Source organism: Colias eurytheme, chromosome 8, assembly GCF_061535395.1.
Source record: "Colias eurytheme isolate Ceu_HAF_F1 chromosome 8, ilColEury1 Martin Lab GWU primary, whole genome shotgun sequence".
NCBI lineage: Eukaryota > Metazoa > Arthropoda > Insecta > Lepidoptera > Pieridae > Colias > Colias eurytheme.
In genome coordinates, this window is record NC_142987.1 from 1,324,694 (window position 1) to 1,336,146 (window position 11,453).

Sequence of the window (11,453 nt, forward strand, 5' to 3'; positions counted from 1 at the left end):
AAAGTTTTCTTAATTTTAAATTATTTTGTTTCTATATTTTCGCCCGCGGGTTTTCCACATCCTTTCACCCGAACCACCCTATCTATTCGTTAAAACAGAAAGAATACCGGTGCAGTACCTAGTTTTTGAGTTTACCGACAGACAGACGTGATTGAAAACTTTGTTTCTTATTATGATGTTAAATGTTTTGTTAAATTGATAAATCATTGCGTATTTGTTCAACATTCGATTCTGCAAATCTATGTGATAAAATATCTGGTTTATCTGATACAAATAGATAGATAAATATCTTGATTAGTTTTGTGAATTTAATGTTTACATCACCATCCTGTCTTTAACCACTTTCTGATATCTGATTGTCATTTATCTATACCTACTTATATTATAAAGCTGTAGAGTTTGTTTGTTTGAAAGCGCTAATCTCGGGAACTACTGGTCCGATTAGAAAAAAAACCCCCAAAATAAAATAATCTGTACATACCATACAAAACCTGCCTAGCATGGAAGAGATCACTCTTTAGTGATAAGGCCGCCCTCTGTGCTAGTTTAGCTATAAGTTTTAGTTTTAAGTAATTTGTATAACTAGCATAGTAAAGTGTAATAAATAAATAAAATAAAAAACCTTACACCCAAAGCGATCCAACCTAATGAAACGCATCACGCCTCCCAACAACAATGTGAAAATTGAAAATAATCTCGGCTTAACAAAAGCCACATTATACTCCCGGTAAGGCACCGAAAAGAGATCTTCGAACAATGAAGCCTTGCAAAGCCTCCCGAGGATTAGTTGAAACGGTTTTACCTTTTGTTTCAAAACAATGCGACGTGTGTTGCAGGAAAAGTGGGGAAACAGGCGTTTTATCAAACGGCCAGAAAAGGATTTTTTGAATAGGTACACATTATAGAAGTGTATAAGAATCATTCTTACAAAAATTAGATGTTCTAGGATCATATACGAAACTTACATAAAGAACTAGTTACAATATAAATAAATAAAAATTAATATTGGTAAGTAAGGTAATTAATTAATTAATTGTTTCCTTAAAATAATTAAGGTTTAATTGTATCAGGATTATCGAATATAATAATCGAATAGAATAATCATACAATTATCGAAAAGAATAATCATACAACAACCAAACAAAATTCCGTCTTTCTTAAGAAATTATTATCACGCATAGAGATAAGCGACTGTAAAATGAGTCAAGTAAAAAATTTTATGATTTTAAGCGGCGATGAAATAATTGAATAATTTCCTAAGTGATTCAGTATAGATAATTTATTATGTAGAAAGAAAATATGAAGTATTATTACGTAATAATTATATTTTTATGCAAAGATTGTGTACTCACGGAAGTACTAATATAATAATAATTATTATAAGTCTTAGTAAAATTTAATACAGTTATTGATTTAAATTTATTTACCAATCATATTTATATCCTTATTTTATCTAGGTACTAATTAAAAACCGAGAGCAAATAGAAGGAAAATAACAGGGAATTTATCATAAGTATGACGACATAAGGTAAAATACAATGTTTTTAAATAAAATGCGATAACATTAATTAATAAATGATAATATCGTCATTTACATTTAGACTCTATGAGTGAGAATTGCCCACCATATCAATTATATAAATTATTATTTATATAAATGTTTTTAGTTTAGCCGCAACACATACACTTTTCAGTCCATATTCAAGCGTCAACACGACTTTGTAACCTATATACAGGAAGAATGGCTTTCTACCGCGACAATGTCTTTTAAACAAACATGATATGTTTTAATTAAAAATAATACGCAAAATTTGGTTCAAATATACGCACGTAAACAAATGTATGTTTATACAATTAAAGGTATTGTAAAATCTTTTAATAATAGAAAAGAAAATGTTGTGAAGAGGGATTCGAACCCGCGACTTTCGCTTATCTCTGTCAGCACTCTATTTTTTTCTTCTCTTACGGAGGTAAGCTGTATAGGGACTCTCGACCGCCGAAGCCATCTTTAAAGTGTTTGTTATCATTTAGTTACGCTGCATTTAGATCAAACGAGCGAATGCTTATTCTAACCCCACTATGTCAAATTCTTTTAGTGTAAAAGTGCGTAGAGCATTCCTTCATTGTTCTTAGTGCGTTCGAAAAGATGCTATGCAATGTTCTAATACTGAACAACACTGAATACGACTTTTCGTATACATTAAAAGATCACGAAATAATGCACTTGCTTCAGCTCTAGCTCTATGTTTCTGTTTATTAGTCGTGAAGTTTCTTTTACATCTACAGAAGAGGAAGAAGAATGCCGTTTAACATTTTGCCATAAGTATCTATACAAATATTATTTATAAAGCTGAAGAGTTTGTTTGTTTGTTTGAACGCGCTAATCTCGGGAACTACTGATCCGATTTGAAAAATTCTTTCGGTGTCAGATAGCTCATTTATCGAGGAAGGCTATAGGCTATATATATCATCAAGCTACGACCTACAGGAGTGGAGCCACGGGGGTGAAACCGCGCTGAGCAGCTAGTATAAAATAAAATTCATTTATACCTAATTAACTAAATAATAATAACTATGTCTCAAGTACCATACTGATATGATATCTACGTAGAATTTTCCTAGAATATCAAGTGTCGAACTTTATTTGTCGAGACATCCAATTAATTATTTTCTAACAGGTAAAACCCCCTACAATAATATATTATACCTACTCGTACGAAAATAAGATATCAGTTTGCAACATTTTTTTATTCTGAACGATAATTATGAAATCCTGGTAACTAATACTCAAACTCAAACTCAATATTGATTTTCTTCTAGAAGCACTTTTGAAACGTCATTATATATTTTCAACATTTACCACCGACAATACCAATGAAAAGCTAGAAACAGCTTTGCTGTTATTATTTCCATTGTATATAAATATTTATGAGCACGTAATTATTATAAATCTATGTACGGTAAATGCTATTTCGATTTAACAAGCAAAAATTGGAATTCTTTGCTACAATGTAAGCGACAAAATAATTAGGTAACATTTTGATTCAAGCAATATTGAATTACATTATGCAGTTATTTTAACTTCTATAAGTTTATTACAATTTATGACGACGTTGATTATAATAGAAAAAAAGTTTGGAAAATCCAAAAGTGCACGACCCATAATGTTCATTCCTTCATCGAAAAGAAGATTTTAGTTTTTCGTTGATAACCATTTTCAATACCAATCTCTGTATAGTAGATCTATAGCTAATAAAAAATAATGCCATGAAATTAATTAAGTTTTACACAAGCTATCGTGTCTCTACTCTCTACCGAAAAAAAGTGTTGATTGACGGGAATTTTATTTTTTCTATTTCTACATTTCTTTCCTGTTTAATTTTCTTTAATCAATTTTTACCAGTTACGGTATTAACCTTCATTAGATTATCTATAAAATGTTGTGCAGATTAAGGATACGTGGTAATCCAATCGTGTAATTAATTAAGTAGTTGCGGAACCAAGTCAAAACAAATTTTTCGATCGTAAAACACTCTCTATAATGCTTCGCATTATGAGTCGTGCAATACTCGGTTTAAACTCTATTTACAGGAAGGTTTTTAACCGGTCGAAACAAAATTGCGAATCCATGATATGAATTAAAGGTTCCAAATCAGGAATTGGTTAAACACAACCCGTGTCAAGTGGGGTTTAAATGTCAACAGTCATTACGGAGGTAGCAAGTACATACATACAAACATACATATAAGTTGTAGGTTGTGAGGTCAGGTTATTTATATTTCTTTAATTGAAATTGATTCCCTAAATAACACCGAAATTGGTTCCTATTTCTGTTTATAATGTGTGTATAAAAATGGATACAATAATCAATTTGACATAACAATAAGATGTGTTATGATTTTAATTAGTTTTTATTATAATGTCCTCCTTGGACGCTCTACAAAGGTGCTGATAGTGGGTGTAAAGGAAAATTGTAATTTAAAGTATAATATGACTATGTATATTATGACTTGCTGTTCCAGAAGACGTTGTTCTTCCGCCATTTTATGTTTTCTCTCCACAAGAACCTTCTCTGTTCCTTAACAAAAACATTAAACAAATCGCCGAATTGGTAGAGTTATTCTCGAGTTTTACGCTTATCGACAAATTTGGCGATTCATTTTCATTGTATAGAAGCTTTGTATAGTCACATAATTAAATTTTTGTCCTTTTAATGCATTAACTATTTTACTAGAGAAACTGTTTTTTTTCAAAATCAACTTCAGTCAGGTATAATTAACCCATACTTACACAAATACGCAACATTTTTACTTCAAACCCAATAGTTTTAGCCCTAGGGATAGATGCCAGAGCCCAAGTGCTTCAAATATTTCACACATCCCACAAAACAAGGAATTTTGGCCCTTTGTGTCCTTAATGTACAGCTATAGAATATTTTTGCCGGGTCACTGTGACCCACGGTGAGCGAGGAAGTCTATTTAATGGTATCTACTCATGTGAAAGTTTAATGGTTTTTAGAGGGGAATTGGAGTGCTTTGGGTAAACATGAGTACTTTTTTGGGTGGGTTTGCTTAAGGAGATGTAAGATTTTTTTATCGTGAAGTTAAAAGTGAGAGCTTTCCGAGCAATTTTTGTTGTAATTTCAAGAATGGATGTACTTTAAAAATTGATTTGGGCATTATAGTTGAAATTAATTTATTATGAATATTTAAAAGTATGGATATAGATCGTACATTTTTATGATAAAGTGTAAAAGCAATAAAAAAGAGCATAATTATATAATATATAATAAATTTTTTATAGTCAGTTGTAATAATATTTCATTTGGATCAGTCAAAAATAATATTTTAAATAATTTGGAAAATCCAAAAGTGCACGCCTCATAATTTTTTTTTAATAAATATTTATTAATTATTATTTTTGTTTATTTAATAACAATTAAACCACATCGAATCAGACCCTGAAAAATGAAAGGGTTCTATTCCTGAGCATACTCAAGCGTAAGAGAAAAAAAAAGACTCGATTAGTAAAGTATTTCGGTCGCTATCGTGTTAACAAGAAAAAGGATCCGCACATACAGACACACGGACGTCCAAGACAGAACTTTTTTAAACTGTTTTTTAACTAGTTTAAATAACAAAAATGACATCAAAAATATCATGAACGTTAAAAATAGTGTTTTTTCTTAATATGTGTGTGTATGTATTATCTTACAAGTGCAATGTATGATACATAAAGACATTTTAAGTTTGAAAAATCAGATGTTTTGCGCGAAGTGACAGTAGTACCCACCTCAACGCTTCGCTTATGAGGCGTGCAATATGAAATCAATTCTTTAGTAATTCGAAGAAGTAATTTAACCTAGCTATACTGCAATAAAAGGTCACAGAATTGTTTTCTGTCCACCCAAAAGACCTTTACACATAGTACATTACTACTAAATCTTATTTTCCTCAGAGTTGACGGTGGGCAATTATTTCAGCCTAAGGGTGGAATAGCTGAGTAAATTTACACTGGACCCTAATTAATGAGGTGAGAACGGGTTCCGTAGGATTATGAGGAAGCGGTGATTAAGTTAAAGGCGGATACTAAGGCGAAAACCGTGAAAATTAATCTGAGGAAAGAAAATGTCGATCCTTGCATAATACATGTAGCTTTATTGTAAGAGAAATGTTTAATTATGTATACCAATTAAATATAGGAGTACCTATATTTTATAATATTACAGTATCTTCACGCATCCGGTATCAGCGTTCGGACCATCATTTTTCTTTTTGTCATTGCGTACTAAGACTCCTGTAGAACCGCCATCCTGTTACAAATGACGCGAAATTTTGTGGGTTATGTGTGACGCGCTTAACTCTTTACGCAAAATTAAGATAGAGTATAAGTTATGTGGAATATGTATGGAATAAAGAGAAAGTATAACTTTCATTTTTCAACATCAGGGATCTCTAAAAAAGGGGTGATCAGTGAATTCTGCAGGTGCATACACAGTGCTGATTTTAACTGACTTCGTAACATTGCTCTGTTTTTCTTTATATTCGCCATTTTTTACAGATTTAAGATAATTCCATATTTATATCGGCAAACTAAAAATTATGAAGTGAATAAATTTTAGTTGTAATTAACACTAACAAATAATATTTTCTCTCCCACTTAATTTTGCTGCTCCTGTCAAAAAATTCTGCTCCAGTCACTAGCCCTTTTTGCCCATAGTTAAAATCTAGCGCTGTCCAAATAAATGCAGTCTAATGCTATATTTATTCCCAGCGGTGTGAGAAATTTAAAAAGCACTTAAGCATTCAAAACGCATTTCATTTGGTTGAAAGCGCTATGCCATAAATCAAAAAAATTCCGGCCAAGCCTGCCATCGGAATAAAATACGTCTTTTGAAGTCACATTTCCCTTGAGATATATTTTTTGCATTTTTAAAGAGGAACTTATCAGTTTTCTTTGTGTTGATGATAACATGGTGCAATGATTTTTGTTAAAACGATTACTGCTTTTCTTGCTAATAATAATGGCCAATTTTTATATTTTCCAGCCCTAAACCAGTGTTTTACTAGAAAATGTATAATATTTTCTAATTAAACACAGTTTCAAGAGAGAAATTTCCTCTTGCGAGAACAAAATAGTATCTCAATTTTCTTTATTAACGCCGACAAATTGAAAACACAATATATTTAAGATTATTCCTATCTATTATTAAAAGTTATTATTAAAGCTTGAACATCATTATTTATCAAAATCGCTACAGCTTACACTAAACACGGTTGTAACCAGAGTTTATCCGAAACGAATTAAGCATTCAATTTGAAACTACAATGAGGATAAACTTTGTTTTATAATAGATTATCGGGTATCAACTTTACCTACTTACTGCGTAATTAATGAGCTCAAGAATTGTCTATTTTGCCTTCGCATAATTAAAGAGAAACTCTTTGTACGGAGTTCTTGAATTTTCCTTTGCGTAAAGTTTGCAAGTGCTTTATTAAGGTCGCTCAAGGGCTCAGTGAAAGAACAGAAAAGGTTTGGAATTACAGAGAAGGTTTGAAGATAGTTGAAGAATGTCTAGGATCAATATTCAATGAAGTTAGGGAATTAAAAGAAAAATCTAACGAAGTGTAAAAGAGCTCTGCGTTTTAAAATGTTGTTACAAGAACGTTGGAAATTATAGACTTATATCTACAATCTACATAGTTTAATGTTTACCCCATTCTTTGTTTCCTATACCTAAGTATTGTTATCAGCTGCCGACAATTCTAAGTGTTGTATTGACGTTGAGAACAACGTTTTGGGCGGTTGCCAAATCCTCGTGCTACCACGAGCCAATGACTCAAACGGGCAATATGTCATTAAGCTACGAGGAATAATGGACTCTACTGCTTTCGAATAATAAACAAAATTAAACTGCAGAGTCAGCCTGGATTATAGCCTTATATTTATTGCTAAGTTGACAGTTCCGTTCTCCAAAATAAATATCGTGAATGGAGGAAATATTGCGCCTGATACTTTTGTTACAGCAAAAATGCAGTCTATATATTTGGATTAACATTATGGCTAGGCGTGTGAAATTTTTAAATGTATTTCAGATGAATTGCTGATTTAATTTAAACGTATACTTGAATTACGCAGGAATTTCATTCATCTCGCAAATAAGGTACTTACCTTCTATTCGCCATATTTTCATAAGCTCATAAAGGGGATTCCAATACTTTTCCGTTGGTTAACGGAGTCTCGTAAAATGGGATCCGTAACCCAATTCCACGGAAGACTTGCATGAATAGGCTTTCGGGATTTCGTGAAAGATCCTGAACCCTAAATTTGGATGTCGCACACAAGGAGATAGGATATTATAAACACTTATATTGTGTGATTATGTGTTATGGACGCGATTTATTTTGAAGAGTTGATGAAATACCTTTTATAATAATATTACCTACATGACTTGAAGCAAACAGTTTGTAGATTAAATTAAGTTTTCTTAACGAAGTTAAGATCCAGTTTTCTGTAATAGAAAGCGCGGTAAGAAAGATTAGTGATAATTTTTAGATAATAACTGGTAAGGTTTAATTATTTTTTATTTTATTGTTCTATCAAAAATCACAAGTGTCTTTATATACAAATAAATAACAACTGGCATCTAAATACATAGTTAACAAGGTTTAGTCTCTATCAATGATGTTGTGTGTTTATACTCTAGTTAAGTAGTTATTTATAAATTATAATTATGCAAATAAACCTTAATAATAAGTAAAGTTAATTTAACTTAGAGCTGATTTTTCAATCCTTGATTAAAACTTATTCGTCGAATAATGTATAAAACTACCATTTTAAAAACGTATTCTAATTGCCCGTATAACACACAAATGTCACAGTTTACGTGATATTTTAATATTATCGTGTAAATGTAATACTTTATTGGACGGATAAGTTTTATCCAAGCATTGAAATATTGGCCCTTAATAGAATAGGAAAACAGACTGTATTCTAATAATTTAAAACCATATAATTAACAAAATATTATCCCTGAGTAAATAGAAATAAATTTATACGATATACAACCTTATTGTAATATAATTTTAATGTCTTCACTCTTAATCTAATATTTTATAGCAGCATGTGCGTTATTTTCAGTACTAAAATAGTCTAACTGTGATTATTTGTTATGTCAGCCGCGAATAGCTGAGCCACCATCAATAAGAAGTCAGAGAAGGGTTATCAACAGGGATTTATAAAAATAAAAGTAATATTTTTCAATATTCGCTCTATGTATCTACACACTTTTTCATGATTTCGCGAATTAAACTCGTTATAGTTTTATTATTAATTAATTAATAAGATTATTTTACGTTCGCTTCTAAAACAATTTCTCGGATAAAAATAATTAAACTGGCTGAACTAAACATTGGTGTTACTTGTTATATAATTTTCGAGGTACAAAAAAACAGTTTGTAATCTATTTTTACTCATATACACAAAAAAAAAATTACAAAAAACGTTCGTCGCAGGAGTTTGGTTACAGACACTGTGATATGAGAAATATATTAGTACATTTCAGATAAAGCTTGAATAAATCAAACCAAAATCAGACATTCACAAAATAAATAAAATAAATAAATAAATATTTCAGGTCAATTTTCACACACGGCACACGCAAATATTATTTGCCCCGGATGGGAATCGAACCCACGACCTCTGGCTTGGAAGGCAGGGACACTTCACACTACCAACCAAGCCAACCGGTAAGTCAACTGTTTTTATTCTTAATATTTTTTAGTTTTATTTAATTAATTTGTTGACAACCCTATTCCCAAAATATTCAATTGAATCGGCCTATCAGTATAGATCAGTGGGATTTATCTCTCCTGGGTTTAATATAACGGCAAATAAGATACTGTTGAATGCTGAGTTCCGATACATATCTCAATCTAGCTGAGTAACCGCATTGAAATAGATAAAATTTTGAACTAATGGCAGCTATTAAAATTAGTAAGTTAGTTTGTATTGCAGGATATGTTTAACCCTTTGGTTGATTTTTTTTTACGTTGGGGAATATATGTACTATAAATCTTTTATCAAGTACTATTAATAATAACATAATTTTATAATATTTAATATTTATGTCGCTAGTAAAGTTTACTTTAGGACCTACACAATATATTATCTAAAATAGTAATGTGTTAAACATAGACAAAAGAAGAAACTCTGTGAAACAAAAGTGATTATTTACTCTTAAGATAAAATTTTGATAAACATCTGCAATGTTCTCTAATAAAAACAATATTATGTAAAATTCAAATAAAGATATTACTCACCTGTCTATAATACTTACGAATTCAAAGACTCCAGCTTCTGTTCAGTAAATAGCGAGAAAATATCCCAGCCGAAATTTTCTAGATCAATCTAGAAGAAAATAATGAAAAGTCAAGATAGTTTATCTCCTATGTGCAGAAGAAAATCAATCATTGAAATAGATGTATTTGCCCAATAAATATACAGAAACGTATATAAATAATAAGAATGTAATTTTTATATAAAACTAGCTTACCGCCCGCGGCTTCGCCCGCTTTGTCTAAACCTAATAAATTATATACTAAAACCTTCCTCTTGAATCACTATTAAAAAAAACTGCATTAAAATTCCTTGCGTAGTTTTAAAGATTTAAGCATACAAAGGGACATAGGGACAGAGAAAGCGACTTTGTTTTATACTATGTAGTGATCACGCAAATACTGCATGTAGGTACTTTTGTTCATTTTTAATAATGCTCCAAGAAAGCGTCGATAAATCAAATAAAAGTAGTTATTCCATTTTGTATATAAACATGTCTAGACTACTTACTCTACAACTTTAATATTTAAACTATCACACTACTTTATATTTAACTAGATTTCCGCCCGCGGCTTCGCCCGCGTTTGCAAAGGAAAACCCGCATAGTTCCCGTTCCCGTGGGATTTCCGGGATAAAAACTATCCTATGTGTTAATCCAAGTTACCCTCTATATGTGTGCTAAATTTCATTGTAATCGGTTCAGTAGTTTTTACGTGAAAGAGTAACAAACATCCATACATCCATACAAACTTTCGCCTTTATAATAGTATTAAGATTTACCCAATCCAGGCAGAGTCAGGAAGAACTAGTAGTTCATTAAGTATACAATGATTTCTATAACTTTTTCGTTGAAAAGCACGAAAGCTGATGAGAAATACGTTACGTCTTCCATTAGCAAGCGTGAATGAGGAAAATTATGGCACTTTAGGAAAATATGCCTTTTTCTGTTACTCCATTAGTTTGTGGCGTAGTGTGGGATGACATTTTTTTCTTTACATAATGCAAATGCGAAGGCATTACAAGTTAGGTTTATGTATATCTACTAGCTGCTGTGCTCCGCAGTTTTACCCGCAGTGCTTCGCTCCTGTTGGTCTTAGCGAGATGATATATAGCCTAGCCTCTCTCGATAAATGGGCCATCTAACACCGAAATAATTTTTCAAACCAGTAGTTCCCGAGATTAGCGCGTTCAAACAAACAAACTCTTCAGCTTTATAACATTAGTAGAGATAAGTACTAGAATGTATTGTTATTTCTAGGTTTTATATAACCTTGACAAATTTTAATGTGTCTTCATGTCAAAATAATTGAATTAAGTATGTTCTTTATTTTGTTATTAATAATTCATCAGTTGTTATAATCTGTAGAAACTTTCAGAAGCTATTCATTAAAACAAAGAACACACACAACTCTTCACTCCTTTTATATTAACAATACCTTGTATACCCTCACGTTTGTATAATTTTTAAACAACACATACATTTCATCAATATTTTCCATATTTCCAAAAATAAATCTGTTGGAACTATAATATAGAAACTACAGTCTTGTCGGTAAATTATCTGTCTCTTGCTTATCTAACACTGTCGCAATGCCTGATTGAGTTTCCTTGGAACA